Source organism: Triticum urartu, chromosome 2A, assembly GCF_056163025.1.
Source record: "Triticum urartu cultivar PI428250 chromosome 2A, HENAU_Tu73, whole genome shotgun sequence".
NCBI lineage: Eukaryota > Viridiplantae > Streptophyta > Magnoliopsida > Poales > Poaceae > Triticum > Triticum urartu.
Window position 1 is genome coordinate 437815861 of NC_141874.1, and position 24621 is coordinate 437840481.

Below are 24621 nucleotides of genomic sequence, written 5' to 3' on the forward strand. Positions count from 1 at the left end.
GGAGGCCGAGCAGTTTGATCGTCCGTGCCCTAACTTGGCGACGGAGGACACCTACGGCGACGGCGGAGAAGACGATGTCCGCGGTCGGCGTGAAGATGGTGTCGGAGAGGTTGCGGCAGCTAAGCGCTTCGTCGCCGGCATCGTCGAGGGCTAGCGGTGGCGCTAGGGTTTGTGCGAGAGTGGAAGAAGAGATAATGACTGTGGTGAGGTGTGTATTTATAGGGACATGGGCGGCTCAGTGTTATTACACAGGTGCCCCTAGAGATTCACATCTGAGGAACACGTGGCCATCATGCAGCATATCGGAGGTTGTTCCACGTCCCATGCACGCCTAGATTGTCGCGTGGTCGTTCCCACTTCTCCGGGTTTCAGGTGAAGGAATGAGCATTGAAAGCGGACTTAATGTTTGTCTATGTATCTTCTGCTGACAAGGACGCAGAGAAGACATTTGGCAGTTTCAAGAGAATGCATATGATTTGGAGAGATAGATTTTGAGATAGAAAGCATAGAGAGGTTAGGGTCCGATCACATTCACTTAGTTCAAAAGATTCAACAAAAAGACATAGCTATAAGTGAATGTTGTAGAGGACAGAACACTAGTATATATATATAATCAACATAGTGAAGATAATCATGAAGACATGTTGAGATTGAAGCCAAACCAAATGTGAAGGCATAGCAAATGTAACGCCATGAGTGAAACACTTCAAACAGAACATTTGGTGGTGGCATTACCCACCGTATAGGAAGTATTAGACCCAGACATGGCGCACAATTATCGTGGCGCTCCGAATTCAAATTCCTCATTAATGTATTCACACTTAGAATGCATGTCTTCATTGATTGAAGATATACTTTACTTCGTGTGTTGCACATCTAAGTCATCAATATGCATAAGTGTTAGGATGTGTGCCTGATCACAGGACATTTGAGGATTCCAAGATATTTAGCTCACACCGTAACTTGCAAAATCTCTTCTCATCCAAGGGCTTGGTGAAGATATCTGCCAATTGCTCTTCAGTGTTGATGTGTATGATATCAATTTCTTCCTTCACAACATGATCTCTGAGAAAGTGATGACGAATTTCAATGTGCTTTGTCTTCGAGTGCTGAACTGGGTTGTTGGCAATCTTGATGGCGCTTTCGTTGTCGCAGTAGAGTGGCACTTGCTTCAAATGAATGCCATAGTCTTTGAGCGTTTGCTTCATCCACAGAAGTTGAGCGCAGCAAGATCCAGCAGCAATGTATTCAGATTCAGCAGTGGAGAGAGATACACAGTTCTGCTTCTTTGAAGACCAACATACTAGTGATCGTCCCAAAAAGTGACATGTGCCTGATGTAGACTTGTGATCAACTTTGTCACCAGCATAATCAGCATCCAAGAATCCAACCAGATCAAACTCTGAGCCCTTTGGATACCATAATCCTAGAGTTGGGGTGTGAGCCAAATATCGAAGAATTCGCTTCACAGCTAAGTGATGCGACTCCTTTGGTGCCGCTTGAAATCGAGCACACATGCAAACACTAAGCATAATATCTGGCCTAGATGCACATAGATAAAGTAAAGAACCAATCATGGAGCGGTATACCTTTTGATCGAACTCTTTACCATTGTCGTCAAGACCCAGATGATGCTTGGCTGGCATTGGCGTCGTGAAGCCTTTGCAGTCTTGCATACCGAACTTCTTCAGGCAATCTTTGAGATACTTCTCTTGAGATATGAAGATGCCGTTGCGTTGCTGTCGTATTTGAAGACTGAGAAAGAACTTCAGCTCTCCCATCATAGACATTTGATATTGCTCTTGCATCATATATCCAAACTCTTCACTGTACTTCTGATTGGTGCAGCCGAAGATAATGTCATCCACATATATTTGGCACATAAATAGTTCACCATCATATATCTTCGTGAAGAGAGTGGGGTCGAGAGAACCAGGTATGAAGCCTTTGCTCTTCAGGAAGTATTTGAGTGTGTCATACCAGGCCCGAGGGGCTTGTTTGAGGCCATATAGTGCCTTGTTGAGCTTGTATACCATGTCAGGATGTTTTGGATCTTCAAAGCCAGGAGGTTGTGCAACATACACTTCTTCTTCAATCTTGCCATTGAGGAAGGCGCTCTTCACATCCATTTGATAAAGAAGTATGTTGTGATGATTTTCATAGGCCAGCAGTATGCGTATGGCTTCAAGTCTAGCCACAGGAGCAAATGTTTCATCGAAGTCAATGCCTTCCACTTGAGTATATCCTTGAGCAACGAGACGAGCTTTGTTTCTGACAACTTGACCATGCTCATCTTGCTTGTTGCGTTATATCCATTTGGTGCCTATTATATTGTGCTTCCGAGGATCAGGATGCTTAACCAGTTCCCATACATTATTCAGCTCAAACTGTTGAAGCTCTTCTTGCATAGCTTGAATCCATTCAGGCTCCAAGAAGGCTTCTTCGACTTTCTTGGGTTCTATTATTGAGACGAATGCGAAGTGCCCACAGAAATTTGCTAGCTGTGTTGCCCTTGAACGAGTGAGTGGACCGGGTGCATTGATGCTATCAATTATTCTCTCAATCTGCACTTCATTGGCAACACGAGGATGTACAGGGCGAAGATTTTGCTCTTGCTGATCATTGTCATTATTAGAGGGATTGTCTTCAGTATGAGCATTGTCTTCAGGTTGATCAGGTGCGGAGATGATAAGTTCCTCTTCAGGTTGAGCTTCAGAGGGTATGATTTCTCCAGTTCCCATAAGTTTGATTGATTCACTGGATGGAACTTCATCTAGCACATTTGGCAGGTGCTCTCTTTGTGAGCCGTTAGTATCATCGAACCTCACGTCCGCTATTTCAACCACTTTATAATGAAAGAGATTGAAGACTCTGTAGGAGTGCGAATCCTTTCCGTATCCAAGCATGAAACCCTCATGTGCTTTTGGTGCAAATTTTGAAGTGTGATGTGGATCCTTGATCCAGCACCTAGCGCCAAATACTCTGAAGTAACTGACATTTGGCTTCTTGCCAGTAAGGAGCTCATAAGATGTCTTGTTCAGAAGCTTGTGAAGATAAACACGGTTGATTGTATGGCATGCAGTATCAATGGCTTCAGGCCAGAATTTTCTTGGAGTCTTGTATTCATCAAGCATCGTTCGGGCCATCTCAATGAGTGTTCTGTTCTTGCGTTCGACGACACCATTCTGCTGTGGTGTGTACGGAGCTGAGAATTCATGTGTGATGCCCAAAGTATCAAGATATGTATCAAGGCCGGTGTTCTTGAATTCAGTGCCATTGTCACTTCTGATGTGCTTTATCTTGGTGCCATAGTTGTTCATTGCCCGATTGGCGAAGCGTCTGAAGACATCCTGCACTTCAGTCTTGTAGAGGATTATATGCACCCAAGTATATCTAGAATAATCATCAACAATGACAAAGCCATAGAGACAAGCAGTAGTAGTAAGAGTTGAGTAATGAGTGGGACCGAAAAGATCCATGTGGAGCAGTTCGAAGGGTCGAGTCGTTGTCATGATTGTCTTCGAGGGATGCTTGGCCCTCGTCATCTTTCCTGGTTCACAGGCACCGTATAAGTGATCTTTCTTGAACTTGACGCCCTCGATGCCTATGACATGCTTCTTCTTTGCAAGGGTGTGCAGGTTCCTCATGCCAGCATGCCCTAGCCTCCGATGCTAGAGCCAGCATTCTGAAGCTTTTGCTAGAAGACATACGGCAAGCTGTGGTCCTACTGAGAAATCTACCACGTACAAATCATCTTTCCGATACCCTTCAAACACTAGAGACTTGTCAAATTCCATTAGAACAAGGCAACGATATTTTCCAAACATCACAATCATGTTTAAATCGCGAAGCATTGAGACAGACATTAAGTTGAAGCCAAGGGATTCAACAAGCATGACTTTATCCATGTGTTGATCCTTTGAGATTGCAACTCTACCTAGACCCAATACCTTACTTTTACTAGTGTCAGCAAATGTGATGTGACTTTTGTCGGATGGTCGTAAGGTTGAGTCCATAAGAAGGCTTCTCTTGCCAGTCATGTGATTGGTACACCCACTATCAATAATCCATTCTGAAGCTGCTGGTGTCGTACCCTACAGTGCAGTTAGGGGGATAGGCTTCACGAAGAGAATTGTGAAGCAAAGACATTTGACAAACCAGTGGGTTATGAAAGCTTAGATTGAGATTTGGACTGATAGGACGAGTAGCAAGTGATTCAGGAACAAAGTACATAATAAGACCATTTGGGCATTTGATCTTGCGCCCTACAAGATGTTTAAGGTCCCCAGCAATAGCGTCAGACGATTTTGGTTTTCTGCTGGAGACCTTTCCCTGCAAAAGAGAGTTAAGCTTTCTTAACCACCCACATCTTCAAGGGTGGCTTTGAAGCAATGAGTCTAAGTGTAGCATCTGAGAACTTTGGCTTTACAGCCCTAGCAAAAAGTCTTGCAGGTGGACAATAGTACTCGTAAGAATAAGCAGAATAGTTCTTGGTCTTATGAACATGGCGGTTTGATGAACCGCGCTCATATTCAAAGGCCTGAGTATGGCTTCCCTGCAAAACATTTGCGTTAGTGCGACTCAGGTGAGTCCTCTGTCTGTATGAAGCCTTTGGACCGTATGAAGCCTGTGGTCTGGGGTTTGTCTTCTTCACCTGTGGTGTCATGATGACATTCACAGGAAGATTCTCCAAACACCTTTTCGGCACCCAGATCTTCTTCATAGGTGGTCCATTCCTGCAGTTAGTACCAATATACCTGGCAAACACTTCACCATTCTGATTCTTAAACAGTTTATAGTTTGCATCAAAGGATTCATCAATAACAATGGGATTAGTACAAGTGAAGCTAGATAGGGTGGATGGATCCGCTGAAGGTTCCTTTGCAGCAACCCATGTGGTTTTGGGGTACTACTCAGGTTTCTAGTAAGAGCCATCAGCATTCATTTTCCTTTTGAACCCAACACCCTCTTTCCTAGGGTTTTGGTTCAGGATCTGCCTTTTGAGGACATCACATAGTGTCTGATGCCCTTTGAGACTTTTGTACATCCCTGTTTCAAGTAGTGTCTTCAACCTAGCATTCTCATCAGCAATAGCAGTGGTATCCTCCGCAGAGGGGTTAGTTACCACATCAACAGTTGAAGATATTGCATAGTAGCAGCAGCAGAACATTCAGCAACAGAGGTAGCGTTATCACGCTCAATGCATTTAAGACATGGTGGTTCAAATCCTTCCTGAGCGGAACTGATCTGTTTGGCGCGAAGTGACTCGTTTTCCTTTTGAAGATCTTCATGAGCCGCTCTCAATTTCTCAAGATCTTGCTTCCTTTGAAGATAATCATAGGAAAGCCTTTCATGAGTTGTTGAGAGCGTTTCATGACGACTTTCAAGTTCCTCATAATTAACGTGAAGATTTTTTATGTCTTCAATTAAGGACTCAGATCGAGTCATTTCAGCGTCTAACAGATCATCGCTTTTGTCTAATAGTTTTTGAATATGTTCCATAGCTTTCTGTTGTTCAGTTGCAATTTTAGCAAGTGTTTTGTAGCTGGGTTTGGAATCACAATCAGAGTCATCTTCACTAGATGTTTGATAGTGAGTAGTGCGTGTGTTTACCTTGGCACCGCGTTCCATGAAGTAGTAGGTAGGAGCGGACTAGTCCTTGTCATTTGCATCGGTGTCGGTGATGAAGTCGTTGTCTTTAGTGTTGAAGATGGACTTGGCAACGTATGCTGTAGCCAGACTCGCAACGCAAGAATCGGACTCCTCCTCAGACTCCACCTCCGCCTCCTCAGAAGCGGACTCCTCCTCTGAATCCATTTCCTTGCCAACAAATGCACGTGCCTTGCCACATGAGCTCTTCTTATGTGATGAAGACTTGGAGGAAGACTTGGAAGAAGACTTTGAGTATTTCTTCTTCTTCTTGTCGTCAGAGTCATACTCCTTACTCTTTTTCTTCTTCTTGTTCTCATTGTCCCACTGCGGACACTCAGAGATGTAGTGGCCAGGTTTCTTGCACTTGTGGCATGATCTTTTCTTGTAGTCATGAGCAGAAGCTTCATCATTCCTTGAGCTTGATCATGAAGACTTTCTGAAGCCTTTCTTCTTGGTGAATTTTTGGAACTTCTTCACAAGCATAGCAAGCTCCTTTCCAATGTCTTCAGGATCATCAGAACTGTTGTCAGAGTCTTCTTCGGATGTGGAGACAGCTTTTGCCTTCAAGGCACGAGTTCGCCCATAGTTGGGACCGTAGATGTCTCTTTTCTCAGAAAGCTGAAACTCGTGTGTGTTGAGCCTCTCAAGTATGTCAGACGGATCGAGTGTCTTGAAGTCAGGACGTTCTTGAATCATCAGGGCTAGGGTGTCAAATGAGTTGTCAAGTGATCTCAAGAGTGTCTTGATGACTTCATGCTTGGTGATCTCAGTGGCGCCGAGTGTCGGCGTTCTGGGAATGGGGGTCCCCAGACTTGCCTGCCTGCGGCCTGCGGCGTGGCTCAAAGGGGGGCCCAGCGCGGCCCATCTTCACCAACACAAACCCAAGACCCTCGCGAGGGGCCAAGCCTCGCGGGGCGGACGACGCGGAGCTTCCTCAGGCACGGCCTCGTCAGGCTGGCTCACGAGGAGGCGGAGAGATCAAGGCTGGGTACCTCATGTGGTGCCCGTGACGCAAGCCATGACGACCGAGGGCGCCAGGCGGGTGCCAGCCCGCACAGTGTCCTCCTTCCCTCTTTGGTGCAAGGGGGGCAAGCGCAGCCGCGGAGTACCGAGGCATCAGGCAAAGGATGCCATTTCGGTGCAACGAGACCAAGACCAGGAGGACTACGAGATGGAGGTCACCGTGGAGCCCAAGACGGCGTCATCACCAGAGCTTTGCGCAGGCGAAGACTACTTTTGTCAGGGTAGCTTGTACTAGGTGTCCCCTCCAAATTAGCCCGCCATTGTTGGCTCCCTTCCCGCTCGATATTTGGGAAGAGGACCATGGCCTCTATAAATAGGATCAGCCACCCACAAGATACACGGACACACACAGAGAAAGAGAGGGGGCCAAATTTTTGGAAGGATAGAGAAGATCGGAGAGAGAGAGAAAGGCGACTGAGCTCCTCCCAGCAGTTCATCGCCCCAGCCAAGAACAGACCCTCGCGAGGTTGTTCTTCCTTGTATTGTTCATCATCATCAGCCCAAGAGGCAATCCACCACACCACACACTGGAGTAGGGTATTACACCACAACGGTGGCCTGAACCAGTATAAACCCTGTGTCTCTTGTGTTGTTCTTTCCTTAGTTTAGATCCTAGCAAGGCGGAGGGGTGCAGGTACGTAGGAGACGGAATCTCCGCGCGCACCCCAGTGTTCGAACCTCAAGGGTCTGCCGGAACCCGAAATCCGACATTTGGCGCACCAGGTAGGGGTGCGCCGAGATTCGTCTTCCACCACCCCGTTCTCCTCCGACCATTACGCCCATGTCTGATGCTCGTCGGGCCCGCGCCGAGCGCCGAGCCGCGCTCGCTTCCCGCGTCGCCCAGACGGCCCCTGTCGGCGGGCGCCCTCACCGTTCCCTGTCACCTGCCGTCAACGCTGCCACCGGCCTAGCGGGGGACGAGCGGCAAGCATCGTCCCAGCATCCGTCTGTGCGGCAAGACGGCCGCACCGCAACTCCCTCGCTCACCCCAGCTGGTTCTTCGTCCCGCGCGCTCCGCGCGCCCATGGAGGCTCAAGCTGCACTCATCGCGGCGAATGAGCTCCTGCTCTACCGCCCCGTCGACGACGTCTACGAAGAATGGCTCGACCGCGTCGCCGAGCTCGTCCGCGCCACAAGGGGCTCTCCTACGCCGTCCGTTCCGCTGCACCGCACCCCGCCCCGCACGGGCAATGAATCTCCGGCGGCGCCCCGACCGCCTCCTCCTCAGGAAGGCGCCATGGATCCAAGGCGTGTGGCCCCTGGGCGGAACCTGCTCCGTCAGGCGCCAGTGCAGCAAGAGCAGAGCTGTCAAGAAGTCCCTCGCCTGCAAGAAGCTGCCCGGGCGCTCCCTGCTCCAACACGTCGCGACCATGCTCCTGCTCCCGCGCGTCAAGACCCCACGCTGCACCCAGCTGCAGCGCGTGGGGATATGCAAGACCAAGCTCCCCGGCATCCAAGACCTCCCGTGGCCACGGCAGGCTGCCGCGCCTTCACCGCCGAGCTACGCAACGTCGCGTGGCCCGGCAAGTTCAAGCCAGACTTGCCTCCTCGCTACGACGGCACGGCTGAGCCTGCGGAGTTCCTCCAGCTCTACAAGCTGGGCATCGAAACTGCCAACGGAGACGAGAAGGTCATGGCGAACTGGTTCCCCATGGCACTCAAGGACGGGGCCTGCACCTGGCTCCTGAACCTGGCTCCAGGCACAATCTCCTCCTGGGACGAGATGCGCACCCACTTCATCGCCAACTTCCAAGGCGCTCGTGACCGGCCACCCGCCATAAGCGACATGCACCGCATCAAGCAACAGCCCGGGGAGACCCTGCAGAAGTACATCCAGTGCTTCAACAACGCGCGCCTCAAGATTCCCAAGGTGACCAAGGAGGCCATCATCTCGGCCTTCTCCGACGGCGTGCGCGACGTCAAGATGAAGGAGGAGCTGGCGATGCATGAAGACCTGTGCGCTTCCTTGGAGCTGTTCAACCTGGCAACCAAGTGCGCCAGGGCCAAGGAAGGGCGTCTCTCCCTCCTCGAGCTGCCTGCTACGGACCCCAAAGAGAAGAAGCCCAAGGCCAAAGATGTGAAGCACAAGGGGGCTGTCGTGCTCGCGGCAGAACCAGACACCAAGCGAGGCAGAGATCAGCCAGAACCTTCCAAGGGCGGCCGGTACTGTGTGTACCACGACCTCCACACCCACAACACCAACAAATGTCAATAGCTCCGAGCTGTGCGAGAAGGAAGGATCGGCCGTCGCCCTAACCGCAGTGACCGGGGCTACGGCCGAGGAGGAGGAAGGAACGCAGGACACTAGGAAGACCGTGGCCCGCGCCAAGGGTGGCGCGACCAACCTCGCGAGGATCGCTGGCAAGACCCGCCTCGCGAGGGAGGCTGGAGGGATCAGCCTCGTGAGGGGAACTGGAGGAATCAGCCTCGCGAGGATCGCCCGCAAGGCAACGCAGGCCTCCCACCGCTGCCGCTGCAGCCAAGAAGAAACGAAGACCGCCACCAGGACGAGGGGGCTGGGGGCTTCCAGGAGTCGCGCGCGATCGCCTGCATCTTGGGCGGGGCGCAAGCCCCGGCCTCTCAGCGCATCTTCAAGCAGTTCGCTCGTGAAGTGAATGCAGTCCTCCCCAGGCTCGAAGCCACGCGCCCTCTTAGGTGGTCGGCGTGCGCCATCACGTTCAGCTCAGCAGATCAGCTCAAGTGTGCGGCTACAGCCGGAGTCCTCCCGATGCTTTGTTCCCCAATCATCAGCAACGTGGTGGTCACCAAGACCCTCATCGATGGCGGGGCAGGGCTCAGCGTCCTGTCCGTGGAAACATTCAACAACCTCCAAGTGCCCTACAGCCAGCTTCAGCCAACCAAGCCTTTCTCCGGTATCACCGACGGCTCCACGGTCCCGATTGGGCAGGTCCGCCTCCCTGTCACCTTCGGGGCACACGACAACTACCGCACCGAGCTCATCGACTTCGACGTCGCTCACATTCACCTGCCGTACAACGCCATCCTTGGGTACCCAGCGCTGGCCAAGTTCATGGTCGTAACTCACCACGGCTACAACGTCCTCAAGATGCCAGGAAGCGGCGGAGTCATCACGATGCCATGTGAAGAGAAGGACGCGGTGTGTTCCCTGGAACGAGCCTTTCAGGCCGCGTCACTGGAAGACCCGGATCGTGGAAGCAGGAGGCCTCCCGAGACCGCCCCTAAGAAGAAGAAGACATCGTCCGGCCCGACCACTCAGGAGGCAGGCCCCTCTGGGCCCGCGCCTGCCCAGGGGGAGCCTCCTTCCATTGCATAGGAAAGCGCGCCCGACGCCCTCCTGAGGCAGGGCTCGGGGGCTCTCCCCTGGAGGGCCATCGACCTAGCTAGGGTCACGAGGGAGGCGCTTGGGCACCACATGGAGGCGTGTTTCGAAGCACGTTTCCCTCAAGAAGGAGCTAGGCAAGGAGATCCAGACCCTCAGGAGTTCGTCAGCAAGGCCATTCAGGAGCTACAGGAGTCAAGAGTCATGAAAGGCGGCCGCCGCCTGCCAGCAGTGGCTCGCCATCCAGGCGAGGATGGTGGGTTGTGCGTCTGCATCGACATACCAGGGCTCAACTGAGTCGCCTCTCTGGAGCGCCTCTGGCCCTCGCGAGTGAGGCGCTGCGGAGGCCCACCCCACAGCTATGTTCGCATGCCTTACGACCTGCCGAGCGCGGCTGACGCGTACCAGCGCCTCATGAGGGGGATCACGGAGGCACAAGAGGACAAGCGTTCTGCTGCCCTGGCAGGGATGGAGATGGCCTGCGAGGAGCCGCCAACGCCTCCAGGGCCTCCCGAGGCCCCTGGGCCTGGGGGCTCGTGAGGATCGGCTCCCGCAGCCCACCGAGCCTGCTACATCAACGCTCCTTCGTCCTCAACATCATCAGGTGACATCTTTCGAGTTTTACTTCCAGCTGGGAGCGCCCCCCCAGGGCTGCATTATTCCCAGGTCGCGTGGGTCCGTCCCTGTGGCGTGTATGCGCTTTTCATTCCATGTTGTTAGCTTACCTTGTTGGGGGCGCCCCTCAGGCTGCATGATCCCCAAGCCGCTCGGGCCAGGCCCAGTGGCATGTATCCCATTTGCGTTTTTTTTCGATTATGCGTTAGACCCACCATGCTTGATTATTTGATGCCGGTCCACGGCACCTCTTCTTCTCCATGCCGACCACTTGCATGTTAAAGGGGGGGTACCTGAGCATCGCGACTCAGGGCTCTTACTGGCTCTCCAGCCCTCACCCTCTGGCCTTGTCCATGGCATCGTGACCTGGCATACCAGCGACGACTGAGACCAGCTCGAGGGCCGGGACCCGAGGACGTAGAGTGCCGACATCTAACCAAATTTGCAGGAACGCATCACAAGATAAGGCCCAGTGCCAGGCGCAACCCGCCTAGAGGTAGGGCCCCATGAGTCCCGCGCTGGCTCACGGGTGCCCAGATACACCTCGCCAGGCCCTACCGTGCTAGCCACGTGTCAGGGCGGGGCTGTACACGCCCCGGGGGCTCCTCCCGGAGGGGGGGCCCTCCCACGTACCAGTGGAAGCACCATGCACCGCGCTGGCTGACGACACTGCCGAGGAGCGGCTATGCCCGTACACATACGGTAGCACTATGCTCCGCGCTGGTGATAAACAACTGAGGGTGGCCCCCGGGCCGCATCAACCTCAGGGAGCCCAGAGCTCAGTGTCTAGCCTCATCGTAACGCCTCCCCTCGGGAGTGCCGCGCGAGGGGGCTGGGCACGGGGGCTGCGCCTGGGTCACACCCAGATGCACGCCGCCCAGCCAGGTCCCCCTGGGCCTGGTTCGTCGCGCGTCTCTCCCCGAGCGGAGCCGAGGTACGAAGGCCGTTTGAGCGTCAAGGGGGACTCCTGAGCATCGCGACTCAGGATCCTAACTGGTCACGTAGCCCCTCACTCCGTGGCCCCATCCTGGTTTCCGGTCGGGACCAGCACTGGGTGAGGCACGCGCGCGGCCGAGCTCTGCAGATGTAGAACGGTAGATCCACCCGCATCACACCTTCCTACTTGTTGTTCGTGCGCCAAGGGGGACTCCTGAGCATCGCAACTCAGGAGCCTAACTTGTCACGTGGCCCCTCACTCCTTGGCCCCGTCCTAGTTTCCGGTCGGGACCAACGCTGGGTGAGGCATGCGCGGGGCCGGGCTCTGCCGGCGTAGAACATAAGCAAGTAGGAAGGAAAGGCGCAAACTTCAAGGAATTCAAAAGCAAATATTACAGTCCACACTGTTATCTCAATGCCAAACGCAAGTTTAAACGCCTCCCCGAGGCATGATACATGTGCAGGAATTAAAAGTAGGACAGGAGCCGCGACGGAGTCACTTGTCGGCGGTGGAGCAGCACAGATCGGGCACGCCTCACGGGGCGGTGGAGTCGGCAGCGCCTTGCTTCGGCTTGGTGCTGAAGGCCCGGAACTTCCCCAGCAGGGCCTCTACGCGACCCTTCACGGCCTTGGCAACGGCAGCAGCACGCTCGCCGCTCACTGGCTCCAGCAGGCTGTCGAGGTCGACACCGGGATCGCGAAGATAGATGTGGGTGAGGACCCGCGTCAGTGCTGCAGAAGATAGGACACGCGCCTCGGCCTCGGCCGTGGGGCCAAGGCCAAGGGCGACATCTTCAAGAGTGTGAACCAGGAAGGGAAGCAACTTGGCGGGGTCGTCCTCGGCGCCAGCCAGTGGACTCTCTAGGCCACTGTCGTAAAGCATCCTCAGTGAGGAGCGAGCCTTCGCCTCCATCTCCGTGAAGGCCACGCGGTCCTCGGCAAGAACCAGGGCCTCGTCATACAGCTTGGCCTTCCTTGCCCCCAACTCCTGCTCCAGCGCGCCTAGGCGGTCGCGGAGTTTCTTGAGCTTGACCTCCCTCTCCTCGAGAGCCGCCTCGCGAGCCTTCATGCCTTCTTCCTGCTCTTGGCGAAGGCGGACCTCGTTTGCGAGCTGGTCCCGCAAATCTTGCAGCTCGCCCTCCAGCGCCTTGCAACGCCCACGGACGTTGACCACCTACCTTAGGGTTGTGTCACGGGCAGCCTTCGCCTCAAGGACGGCCTGCTTCTCCTTGTCGCATGCCGTCGAGGCCTGGACCAGCGCCGCCCGAGGTTTGAAATGGCAATGGCGCCACCGTACGGGATGAAGCTCGCGCACGCGGAAGCAGTACCACGAGAGGTCCGGAGGTAGAAGTAGTGGCGCAGCAAGGCCACTGAGGGCTGCACCCCTACGTGAGCCTCGCAGTAATAGGCGAAGATTGCCAAGAGAAGGACGGAGTTGGGGTGGAGATGCAAGGCTTGCAGCTTATAGTGGCGGAGGACAGAGAAGAAGAACTCAGAGAAGGGAGGCACCAGGCCAGCAGCAATGGCACTTACGAAGAGCGGATAGAAGGTGCTCCCTTGACCCTCAGGGGTGGCGGAGCTGGCTTTAAACACCTTCGCCCCATTGACGCCCCGCGCCGTCGCCATCCGGTGCAACTGGGCAAGGCTCGCCTCCGTCATGTTCGGCGGGTCTAGGGCGGACGAGTACCAAGCTATGGCCGGGGGCTGGCGAGGCGCCATGGCTTCCTAGGTCACACGGTCGGAGCGGATCTGGAAATTTTGGAGGAAGGAAGGAGAGGTGCAAGAAAGGGGATCTGAGCAGCAACCGGGGAAAGCAAGGAGCAAAGCCTAGTTGGGTGCCGCTCCTTAATCAACTCGCGCGGTTGCTAAGGCACCCACGTCCAGTCAACCGCCACGCGGCGCCCAAGGCCACAGACTGTTAGGGCCCGCGGCGCTTCGCTCTTGCCCTTCCGCCTCCCTGCACGGCCAAGTCCGGGCGCGCCTTGGGCCCGGGGGCTACTGTCGTCGTTCTGGGAACGGGGGTCCCCAGACTTGCCTGCCTGCGGCCTGCGGCGTGGCTCAAAGGGGGGCCCAGCGCGGCCCATCTTCACCAACACAAACCCAAGACCCTCGCGAGGGGCCAAGCCTCGCGGGGCAGACGACGCGGAGCTTCCTCAGGCACGGCCTCGTCAGGCTGGCTCACGAGGAGGCAGAGAGATCAAGGCGGGGTACCTCACGAGGTGCCCGTGACGCAAGCCATGACGACCGAGGGCGCCAGGCAGGTGCCAGCCCGCGCAGTGTCCTCCTTCCCTCTTTGGTGCAAGGGGGGCAAGCGCAGCCGCGGAGTACCAAGGCATCAGGTAAAGGTTTCCATTTCGGTGCAACGAGACCAAGACCAGGAGGACTACGAGAGGGAGGTCATCGTGGAGCCCAAGATGGCGTCATCACCAGAGCTTTGCGCAGGCGAAGACTACTTTTGTCAGGGTAGCTTGTACTAGCTGCCCCCCTTCAAATTAGCCCGCCATTGTTGGCTCCCTTCCTGCTCGATATTTGGGAAGAGGACCAGGGCCTCTATAAATAGGATCAGCCACCCGCAAGATACACGGACACACACAGAGAAAGAGAGGGGCCGAATTTTTGGAAGGATAGAGAAGATCAGAGAGAGAGAGAGAGAGGCGACTGAGCTCCTCCCAGCAGTTCATCGCCCCAGCCAAGAACAGACCCTCGCAAGGCTGTTCTTCCTTGTATTGTTCATCATCATCAGCCCAAGAGGCAATCCACCACACCACACACTGGAGTAGGGTATTACACCACAACGGTGGCCCGAACCAGTATAAACCCTGTGTCTCTTGTGTTGTTCTTTCCTTAGTTTAGATCCTAGCAAGGCGGAGGGGTGCAGGTAGGTAGGAGACAAAATCTCCGCGCGCACCCCAGTGTTCGAACCTCAAGGGTCTGCCGGAACCCGAAATCCGACACCGAGAGCTTGAAGCTCATTTGTGATGTCAGTGAGTCGATCAAACGTGAGCTGGACATTCTCATTGTCATTTCTCTTGAAGCGGTTGAAGAGGTTGCGAAGGACACTGATTCTCTGATCTCTCTGGGTTGAGACGCCTTCATTGACCTTGGAGAGTCAGTCCCATACTAGCTTTAGATGTTTCCAAAGCACTTACACGACCATACTGTCCTTTGGTTAGATGACCACAGATGATGTTCTTGGTAGTGGAGTCCAGTTGAACGAACTTATTGACATCTGCAGCGGTGACACCTTCACCAGCCTTGGGAACGCCATTCTTGACGACATACCATAGGTCGACATCAATGGCTTCCAGATGCATGCGCATCTTATTCTTCTAGCAGGGATATTCAGTTCCATCAAAGACGGGGCACGCAGCGGAGACTTTTATTATCCCTGCAGTCGACATAGCTAAAACTCCAGGTGGTTAAACCGAATCACACAGAACAAGGGAGTACCTCGCTCTGATACCAATTGAAAGTGCGTTATATCGACTAGAGGGGGATGAATAGGCGATTTTTATGAGAGTCTTCAAAACGTGGAAGTTTCAAAGACAAACGATAGAAATAAACCTATTACCATGCAGCGGAAGGTAGACTACACTAGGAAAACCATAGTCAAGTATTCAGTGAAGTGAAAGCACAATGACTAATAGCATCTAGGTAGTAAGGATCAGGTAGGAAGATATTATGAAGCCAATCAGAACAAGCAGTCACTCAGTGAAGGCAAAAGATAATGCAATCATACAATGACTTCACAAGGACCAACAGTAAGTAAAGGGAAGGGAAGGATGAAACCAGTGACTCGTTGAAGACAATGATTTGTTGGACCAGTTCCAGTTGCTGTGACAACTGTACGTCTGGTTAGGGCGGATAGGTATTTAAACCTGAGGACACACAGTCCCGGACACCCAGTCCTGAACACGCAGCTCAGGACACCCAGTCCTCACCGTATTCCCCTTGAGCTAAGGTCACACAGACCTCGCCCAATCACTCTGGTAAGTCTTCAAGGTAGACTCCCAAACCTTCACAGACTTCATTCACCGGCGATCCACAATGACTCTTGGATGCTCAGAACATGACGCCTAACCGGCTGGAGGATTCACAGTCCTCAAGTGTAATAAGTGTTCAGATCACACAGACAGGAAGACTTAAGTGATGCCTAACACTCTTTGGCTCTGGGTGTTTAGGGCTTTATCCTCACAAGGAATTCTCTCTCAAAGTCTTTGAGGTGGGTTGCTCTCAAACGACAAAAGCCGTACTCTAACTCTGAGCAGCCAACCGTTTATGGTTGTAGGGGGTGGGCTATTTATAGCCACTAGGCAACCCAACCTGATTTGTCCGAAATGACCCTGGGTCACTAAGGAACTGACACGTGTTCCAATGGTCAGATTTCAAACACACACGGCAACTTTACTTGGGCTACAAGCAAAGCTGACTTGTCCAACTCTGGACAAGATTCGCTCTCATAGTCTTCACTCGAAGACATAGGATTTTGGTTAAGCATCACTTCAGTCATTCTGACTGGTTCTCTTGGACCCCACTTAACAGTACGGTGGTTCCTATGAATCAACAAAGAAGAAAAAGAACTATGAAAGATCTAAATCTTCGCGCTCCATAGTCTTCATGCAATGTATTCTCTTGGCATAGTCTTCAATGTGAATATCTTCCTGTCATAGTCTTCAATGTGAATATCTTCACATACCACCTTTGACTTCAATGTCTTCATACATTTTTAGGGGTCATCTCTGGTAGGAAAACCAAATCAATGAGGGACTTCTACCTGTGTTATCCTGCAATTCTCACAAACACATTAGTCCCTCAACTAGGTTTGTCGTCAATACTCGAAAACCAACTAGGGGTGGCACTAGATGCACTTACAATCTCCCCCTTTTTGGTGATTGATGACAAACTAGTTGAAGTTTTCAACGGGGAATATAATATGTGAAATTGTAAAGGGTAAGGAATTATCTTCATAAGTTGTAAGGGCTCCCCCTGAAGATGTGCATATAAGTAATTTGCTTTTGGAATGCAAATGCACATGGCAGGTTGTACTTGTGGAGATCCTCTTCAACTTATGATGACAACTCATCATGAATGAAAGGTATGTGAAGATAATGACATGCATAATGGAAAATGGACGTCTGCAAAATGATCTAAGTTCAGAAATTATCGTCGCACATGCGGAATTTATCATCGCATCACAAAGTAGCAAATGAGTAGCAGACGACCATCAGGTTTTATCCCCGAACACCCCAGCACTAGCGGCACGGGGGCAGAAGCCGACGACTCGCCATCTCTCAGAATTGATAAACAGCCGCACAGAAGGTAGTATTTTAAATTCCAACAGCATTGCTTAGCGCATATGAACAAGTTTTCAGCGCACAGGACAAAACGAGCGAATTTTACTCAAAAATTACATCCCTGGAACATTCATCCGCCACAAGGCAGGCACCCTTCAGAACATCCTTATAATAATTCTCGGGCTTGCGATGCTCTTTCCCCGGCGGTGGCCCGTCCTTCACAAGCTTCTCAGCATCCAGCTTGCCCCAGTGCACCTTAGCATGGGCAAGGGCCATACGAGCACCTTCAATGCAGACGGAGCGCTTGATGACTTCGAGCCTTGGACAGGCCCCCACCAGCCGCCGCACCAGCCCGAAATAGCTCCCAGGCAGAGCCTCTCCAGGCCACAGCCGAACTATTAGGCCCTTCATGGCCTGTTCGGCCGCCTTGTGGAGCTCGACCAGTTGCTTCATCTGGTCGCTCAGGGGCACGGGGTGTCCGGCCTCAGCATACTAAGACCAGAACACCTTCTCTATCGAGCTGCCCTCCTCGGCTCGATAGAATGCGGCGGCATCGGACACGCTCCGGGGAAGATCTGCAAACGCTCCTGGAGAGCTCCGGATTCGGGTAAGTAACAAGTAACTCACATTTATGTGTTTGCTTTGCATAAAGAATGCCTTACCCGCCGCTATCTTTTTCACCTCATACAACTCCTGGAGGGTCTTCTGGGATTCGGCCTTGGCAGACTTGGCATTTTCAATAGCTGCCGCGAGCTCGAACGCTCGCATCTTTGAGTCAAGCTCCAAACTCTCATGCTTTTTCATGAGAGCCTGGAGCTCTTGCCGCACCTTGCCAACCTGGGCCTCACACTTCTCCCGCTCGGTGCGTTCCGTGGCCGCCCTCTTCTCGGCCTCGAGCAGCGCTTGCTTAAGGGTCGCCACCTCAGACGTGGCCCCTACAATAGCCACGATAATCCTGTCATTTTTTGCAATTGCACCTTTTTATATATATTTAAACAAGGTATTTCTTACCTTCATTGTCCTCGAGCTGCTTCTTGGCACGCCCGAGCTCTTGCTCGGACCGCTCGAGGTTCTGCTTTAGCGTGTCCACTTCCGTAGTCAGTGCGGCAGACGCAAGCAGAGAAGCCTGCATACGCATATTGACTCCTTTTTGTTAGACTCCTGTGAATTTTATTTGATCCTCTATTCAGATTTTCTTCCCGAACGCCAAACAGAGCATCAGGGGCTACTGTCTATGCGGTAATATTATTTACACATTCTTTACTTACCTCAAAGCCTGTTAAAAGGCTAGTACAAGCTTCAGTCAGTCCGCTCTTGGCGGACTGAACCTTTTGGACCACCGCACTCATAATGGTGCGAAGCTCCTCGTCGATGGAGGCGCCTTGGAGCGCCTCCAACAGATTGTCCGGCGCCTCCGGTTGGACGGGGGTCACCGGCACGGTGGGCTCGCCCCTCTTGGAAGGAGGTCCCCCGCCGGACTCTGGAACCTTTGAAGGTTCCGGAGCGGTGTCCGGCCTAGAGCCGGACTTGGAGCCCTGGGGGGTTTTATCCCGTTTACTCCTGGAGTCCGGGAGGTCGCCTTGCGGCGCCTCCAGGACCACCTCCTCCCGGCTTGGAACCTGTTGAGACAACACTTCGGCGTCGTCCGTAGGGCGGGGGGAGGAAGCCATCGGAAGCGAATTCACATCCGACGAGTCCAGTGAACCGCTCGATGATGCGTCGAGCCGGTCTTTGGGTGGACTGCATAATCATATTCGACATAAGGGAAAGCTGTGCAATAAAGGAATACTATGAATTACTCTGGTATCCGGATACTTACGATTTCGCCAGGGGCTTGGCCCCGAGCGGCCACTCTTCTCCGCTGTCGTCGGCGTCAGTGGAGTAGTCCGGGGGAAGGGTTCTCCCCTTCTTGGACCCTCCGGCCTCCCCATAGAGGGTGGCCTTACTTTTCTTCTCTCCTCCCACTGGAGGGGGAGAGGTCTCTTCTTCTTCCTCCTCGTCTTCACGGGAGGAATGCGCCTCGGAGCCGTCGGATGGTGAACCCGACACCTCCTGGCGCCGGGCACTCTTTCGAGTCCCCGTGGCCTTCTTCTCCGGCACCACATAGGGTGCCGGAACCAGCAGCTTCGCCAAGCGGGCATCGGCTGGGTCTTCGGGCAAAGGAGCCGGACAGTGGATCTGCCCGGACTTCTCCTTCCAACTCTATCAAAGGTAAGGGAGCTTAGATCCCACATTGTGTTAAACTATGGAAAACTAATACCCTGTAAAAGGTACAAACAACGTACTGCGCTAGCGTGACGTTGCGCGCTAAATCCTCAATCCTCAGTAGCGGATGCGGGAGCCTCGGCGCCCTTGAAAAGCACCTTCCAGGCATCTTCGTACGTCGTGTCGAAGAGCCTGCTCAGAGTTCGGTGCTGCACCGGGTTGAACTCCCACAGATTGAAGGCCCGTTGTTGACACGGGAGGATCAGGCGGAAGAGCATAACCTGGACTACGTTGACAAGCTTGAGCTGCTTGTCCACCAGGGTTTGGATGCATGTTTGCAGTCCAGTCACCTCTCCTTTGCTGCCCCACGATAGGCCCGTCTCTTTCCAGGACGTGAGCCGCGTTGGGGGTCCGGACCGAAACTCGAGGGCTGCGACCCACTCAAGGTCTCACGGATCGGTGATGTAAAACCACCCCGATTGCCACCCCTTCAGGGTCTCCACAAAGGAGCCCTCGAGCCATAAGACATTGGGCATCTTGCCCACGATGGCACCTCCGCACTCCGCCTGGTTGCCGTGCACCACCTTTGGCTTGGCATTGAAAGTCTTAAGCCATAGGCCGAAATGGGGGCGGATGCAGAGGAAAGCCTCACACACGACGATAAACGCCGAGATGTTGAGGATGAAGTTCGGGGCCAGATCATGGAAATCCAAGCCGTAGTAGAACATGAGTCCCCGGATGAATGGGTGGATTGGAAAGCCCAGTCCACGGAGGAAGTGGGGAAGGAACACTACCCTCTCATGGGGCCTTGGGGTGGGGAGGAGCTGCCCCTTTTCGGGAAGCCGGTACGCGATGTCGTTAGACAAGTATTCGGCCTTCCTTAGTTTTTTGATGTGTCCCTCCGTGACGGAGGAGACCATCCACTTGCCTCCCGCTCCGGACATGGCTGGAAAAGGTTGAGGTGGGGAGTGCGGACTAGGGCGCTGGAGTTCGAGTGCGCGAGAATGGATAAGCAAGGGAGGAAGAAGGCGTAGGTGAAAAGGTGGATCCTTATCCCCTTATATGGGTGGATGCAACTACGTGTCCCCACCAGCCTGGTAAAACTCGCTTATCTCCAAGCGCGTAATCAATGGGGCGGTTGGGTTACCCACGCCCATATTGATGAGAATCCCGGAATAAGGGGACACGATCTCTGCTTTAACAAGACGTGCCAAGGAAACCGCCTCGCATGACGCGCTGAGGTGGGATAATGAAACGACTCGGATAAAGGCTTGGTCATGGTGTGTCACACTACGGAATACGTCAGCAGATTAGATTTGTGTAAATATTATTCTCTCTATGGCAATATGTGGAAACTTATTTTGCAGAGCCGGACACTATTTTTGTGTTCGAAATCTTCTATGAAGTATTTGGAGGAGGAACCCGCCTTGCAATGCCGAAGACAATCTGCGCGCCGGACTCGTCGTCATTGAAGCCTGGTTCAGGGGCTACTGAGGGAGTCCTGGATTAGGGGGTGTTCGGATAGCCGGACTATACCTTCAGCCGGACTCCTGGACTATGAAGATACAAGATTAAAGACTTCGTCCCGTGTCCGGAAGGGACTTTCCTTGGCGTGGAAGGCAAGCTTGGCGATACGGATATGTAGATCTCCTACCATTGTAACCGACTTTGTGTAACCCTAACCCTCTCCGGTGTCTATATAAACCGGAGGGTTTTAGTCCGTAGGACAACATACAGAACAACAATCATACCATAGGCTAGCTTCTAGGGTTTAGCCTCTCTGATCTCATGGTAGATCTACTCTTGTACTACCCATATCATCAATATTAATCAAGCAGGACGTAGGGTTTTACCTCCATCAAGAGGGCCCGAACCTGGGTAAAACTTCGTGTCCCCTGCCTCCTATTACCATCCGGCCTAGACGCATAGTTCGGGACCCCCTACCCGAGATCCGCCGGTTTTGACACCGACATGGGCCATAATGGGCCGGCCCAGGTAAAGGCCAACAAGATTTTTGTGTGCCATAATGGGTCGGCCCAGGTAAAGGCCCACAAGATTCTTGCGGATCATAATGGGCCGGCTAGCTAAAGGCCCACGAGATTTCGCCAACATTAATGGGCCGGCCCAGCTATAGGCCCACAAGATTTTGAGGACCCTAGTAGGCCGGCCCATTAACTAGCTGCCATGTTTTGAGCCAAATGCCGGCCCATATTTGATCCGGTCCATTAATGGTCTGCCATGCTCCGGGCCTAATAGTGGCCCATATGAAATCCGGCCCGTTAAAAGCCTACCATGTTCTGGGCCAAATTACGGCCCAGATCAGGTCCGGCCCTTTAAGAGGCTTTGGGCTCAATTATGGCCCATATCAGATTCGGCCCGTCAACTGGACACTGTGCTTTTGGGCCCACTTGCTAAAGGCCCACTTAGTAATTTGGCCTGATATTAGTTTTGGCCTGTTAAGGGCCCGTTTAACATTTCGGCCCTATATTAATTTCGGCCTGTTAAAAGTCCGTCATATAGTTGGGCCTAACTACGGCCCGGTTTGCATCCGGCCTGCTCGCAGCCGATATCTGATTGGGCCAAACAAGGACCGAGACAATTTTGGCATGTTAAAAGCCCGTGATTTGATTCGCACAATCATGGGCCGGGGTTCATTTCGGGCTGCTGCCAGCCCGTGAGTTGTTCGGCACGTTTCAGGACCAACCTACATCGTGATTGCATGACGGCCCGATTATGTACCGTAATTTTACGATTTGGCCGGTTTACTGCAAAGACAGGATATATATACAGTAAAATAACTGCAGCATCATGAATAAGAAAAAACCTAGACTATACAATAAAGAAATTACAGCATATTACATCCACTGGGCATCAAAGTTCGCCACTATGATAATAAAGCACAAGCGGACAGCAGATTACATACATTGGGCATCAAAGATCGCCACCAGTGCAAATAAACACGCCGAAAAAATAATATACAAAACCGACAACACTTCAATAGAGTTCATGAAAGGTTAGCCCTGCTGGGGAGCTGCAACGCAAGCAGCTGTGCAAGATGATGAGACTGCGCTTGTTCAACACTTATATCTTCCTCACTCTGAAAGATAAACAAGCAGACAGATGATAGGTTTTGCACATAAAAGTATCAGTGCTGACAATTCATCACATTTCTTACTGACGAATAAAGTGACACAGTTTAAAATTGCATTAACACTATATGGTATTGTTCAGGTCAAGACATGGCAGGAAATGACATTGTGAAGGAGTTGGCAGCTTCACGACACCACTGGATTACAGATCACGAACTCATAAGTATCAACGGTTAGTGTGCTGTCAATTTATACCATTTCAGATTGGCAAATAAAGAGACGGTTTAAATAATAGTAGAATGATATGACATTGTTCATAGTTAAGACATTGCAGAAAATGACATTGTACTGTAGTGGGTAGGTTCACCACACCACTGGATTACGGATGAAGAACAGAAGCATACATGCAGTGCAAAAGAAGATCACTTGCTCTGTATAGTTTAATTTACATGGTATGAAGAAGGAACTTGGTTGTACAACTGAAAACTTAAATTGAGAAAGGACAAACTTTTGTTTAGGAACTACATAATAAACTTTAAACAAGAAATTTGATGCAAACACCAAAAATAAACAGTTGTTGCAGTCATGCCTAACCAAATATATACAACAAAGTTTGAAGGCTTGAGATGGACAAACTTACATTATTGGTCAAGACAGGCTCTATAAAGGCCTTGTCCATGCTGATGGGGGGACAATTCAAGAAGTTTACCACAGAATCTTCTTCAAAAGCATTGCTTTTATTCTACATTTTGTTAAGAGTAAATATAGATGTGATAATATACGAAAAAATGGAGTATATTTTTATAAGATGAAGAGTGATGCTACATAACCAAGTAGCTATAAATGTAAGTGCAGCGATACGGGAAAAAGGTATAGCCAAGAGCAATGCACAGCTAAACTTCTTCAGTACCAACCTTATGGTAAGAGTAAATATAGATCTGATGTGTAGAAAATGGAGGGCAAAGGAAAATAAGCTGCAGAGTGATGGTATATGAACAACTACATGTCATTATAAGTACACTGATAAAGGACAACATGTACTTACAAGAACAATGCAGAGCTAAAAAGCCATTGGCATTGAATATATTCTACACTAATGTAACCATTCATACAGATCAGATAATTTGGAGCGTACAATTGATAAGCAAGCTATCATGCATACTGTTGTCACATAATGAACCAGGTATGTATGCAAGTACAGTGATACAGGACAACAGGTACTAACAAGAGCAAAGCAGCGGGCAGCATATTTGCGATATCATGTCGTTCTTCTCAAACCGGAATTCTTCTTCGAGCAGATTTCCTGCAAAAAAGATCCGTAAGGCACATGCGAAAAAGTAGAAGTTCAAATTTTCATGTGATTTCATAGATAGTACCTCATCCTGGGAACGAGACCAGTGCATAACAAGGTTTTTCCATTCAATGTCTTCTAAATTTAGCACAGGAGACTTCACCGGAAATTCGTTTATAGACTTGCCATCAAAGTTTGATTTCCTCAGCTAACACTGATACTGCTGCAATGCTTCCTTGAAAAGCACAAGCAAGCTTTGCTTGTCATGACTATCCAGATTGACCCTCGCCTAGTTACAACAATGTAATGTAAATCATTGATGTGTTCAATCAGCAGAAAATAGGAAAATAATAACCATGAATAATAGCACTTACATGTAAGTTGGACAGGAAGATGTGAAAATGGTGTTTGTCTTCACAATAATCTTCCCATGATGGGAATATATGCACGTAGTCCCTAACAACATTGAAAGCATTGTCTTTTAAACTGGGAATAAATGGAATGGGGTTCCAATCTGCAAGAATTGGCCGTCTCTGCAGTTGGGATAGGTCTTCGGCCGGTGGACTTGCTGTACTTTTTGCTGGAGTGGGATTTTTCTATGGTACAACTGGTGCTATGGCAAATGAAATCGGTATACCTTTTGCTAGAGTGCAGGTCCTGTGTGGTGGGGCTAGTGGTGTGGCCAGTGAAGTATGGCTACAGTCTGCTGGAGTCGGTCCTACGTTTTGTGTCACTGGTTGTACAGCCAATATAAGTGGGGTGTTGTCTGATTTCTCCGGCACCACCATGTTTTTCAAGGACTTTGCTGGTGCTCCTTCAGGTTCGGCAATCACCCTCTTCCTTTTTGATGTCTGATGCACAAGAACAGTATTTGAGTGGGAAAACATGGTATGATGACAGATGGAATATGTATTGATAATGGATGGGCATGGCATCTCGACATATATGATGAGTAAACTAAGCAGATGGCGGTGCAACAAAGTAGAAGAAATGCAAGACAACATATGCAAGATACCCACAATCAATAAAACATTGCCAAATTAGAACAGGCACCTTGATGGGTGAATAGGACAGGCCATCTGCCTTTGACTCCTCGAGGTTAGAATAGTCATTAGGATCATATTCTGAACAAGAATCAACAGGTGGGGAGCGTATGAGTTTCATTGCAACCAGAATGGCACTCAATGCCTTGGTGCCAATTTTGTAAGTCATTGC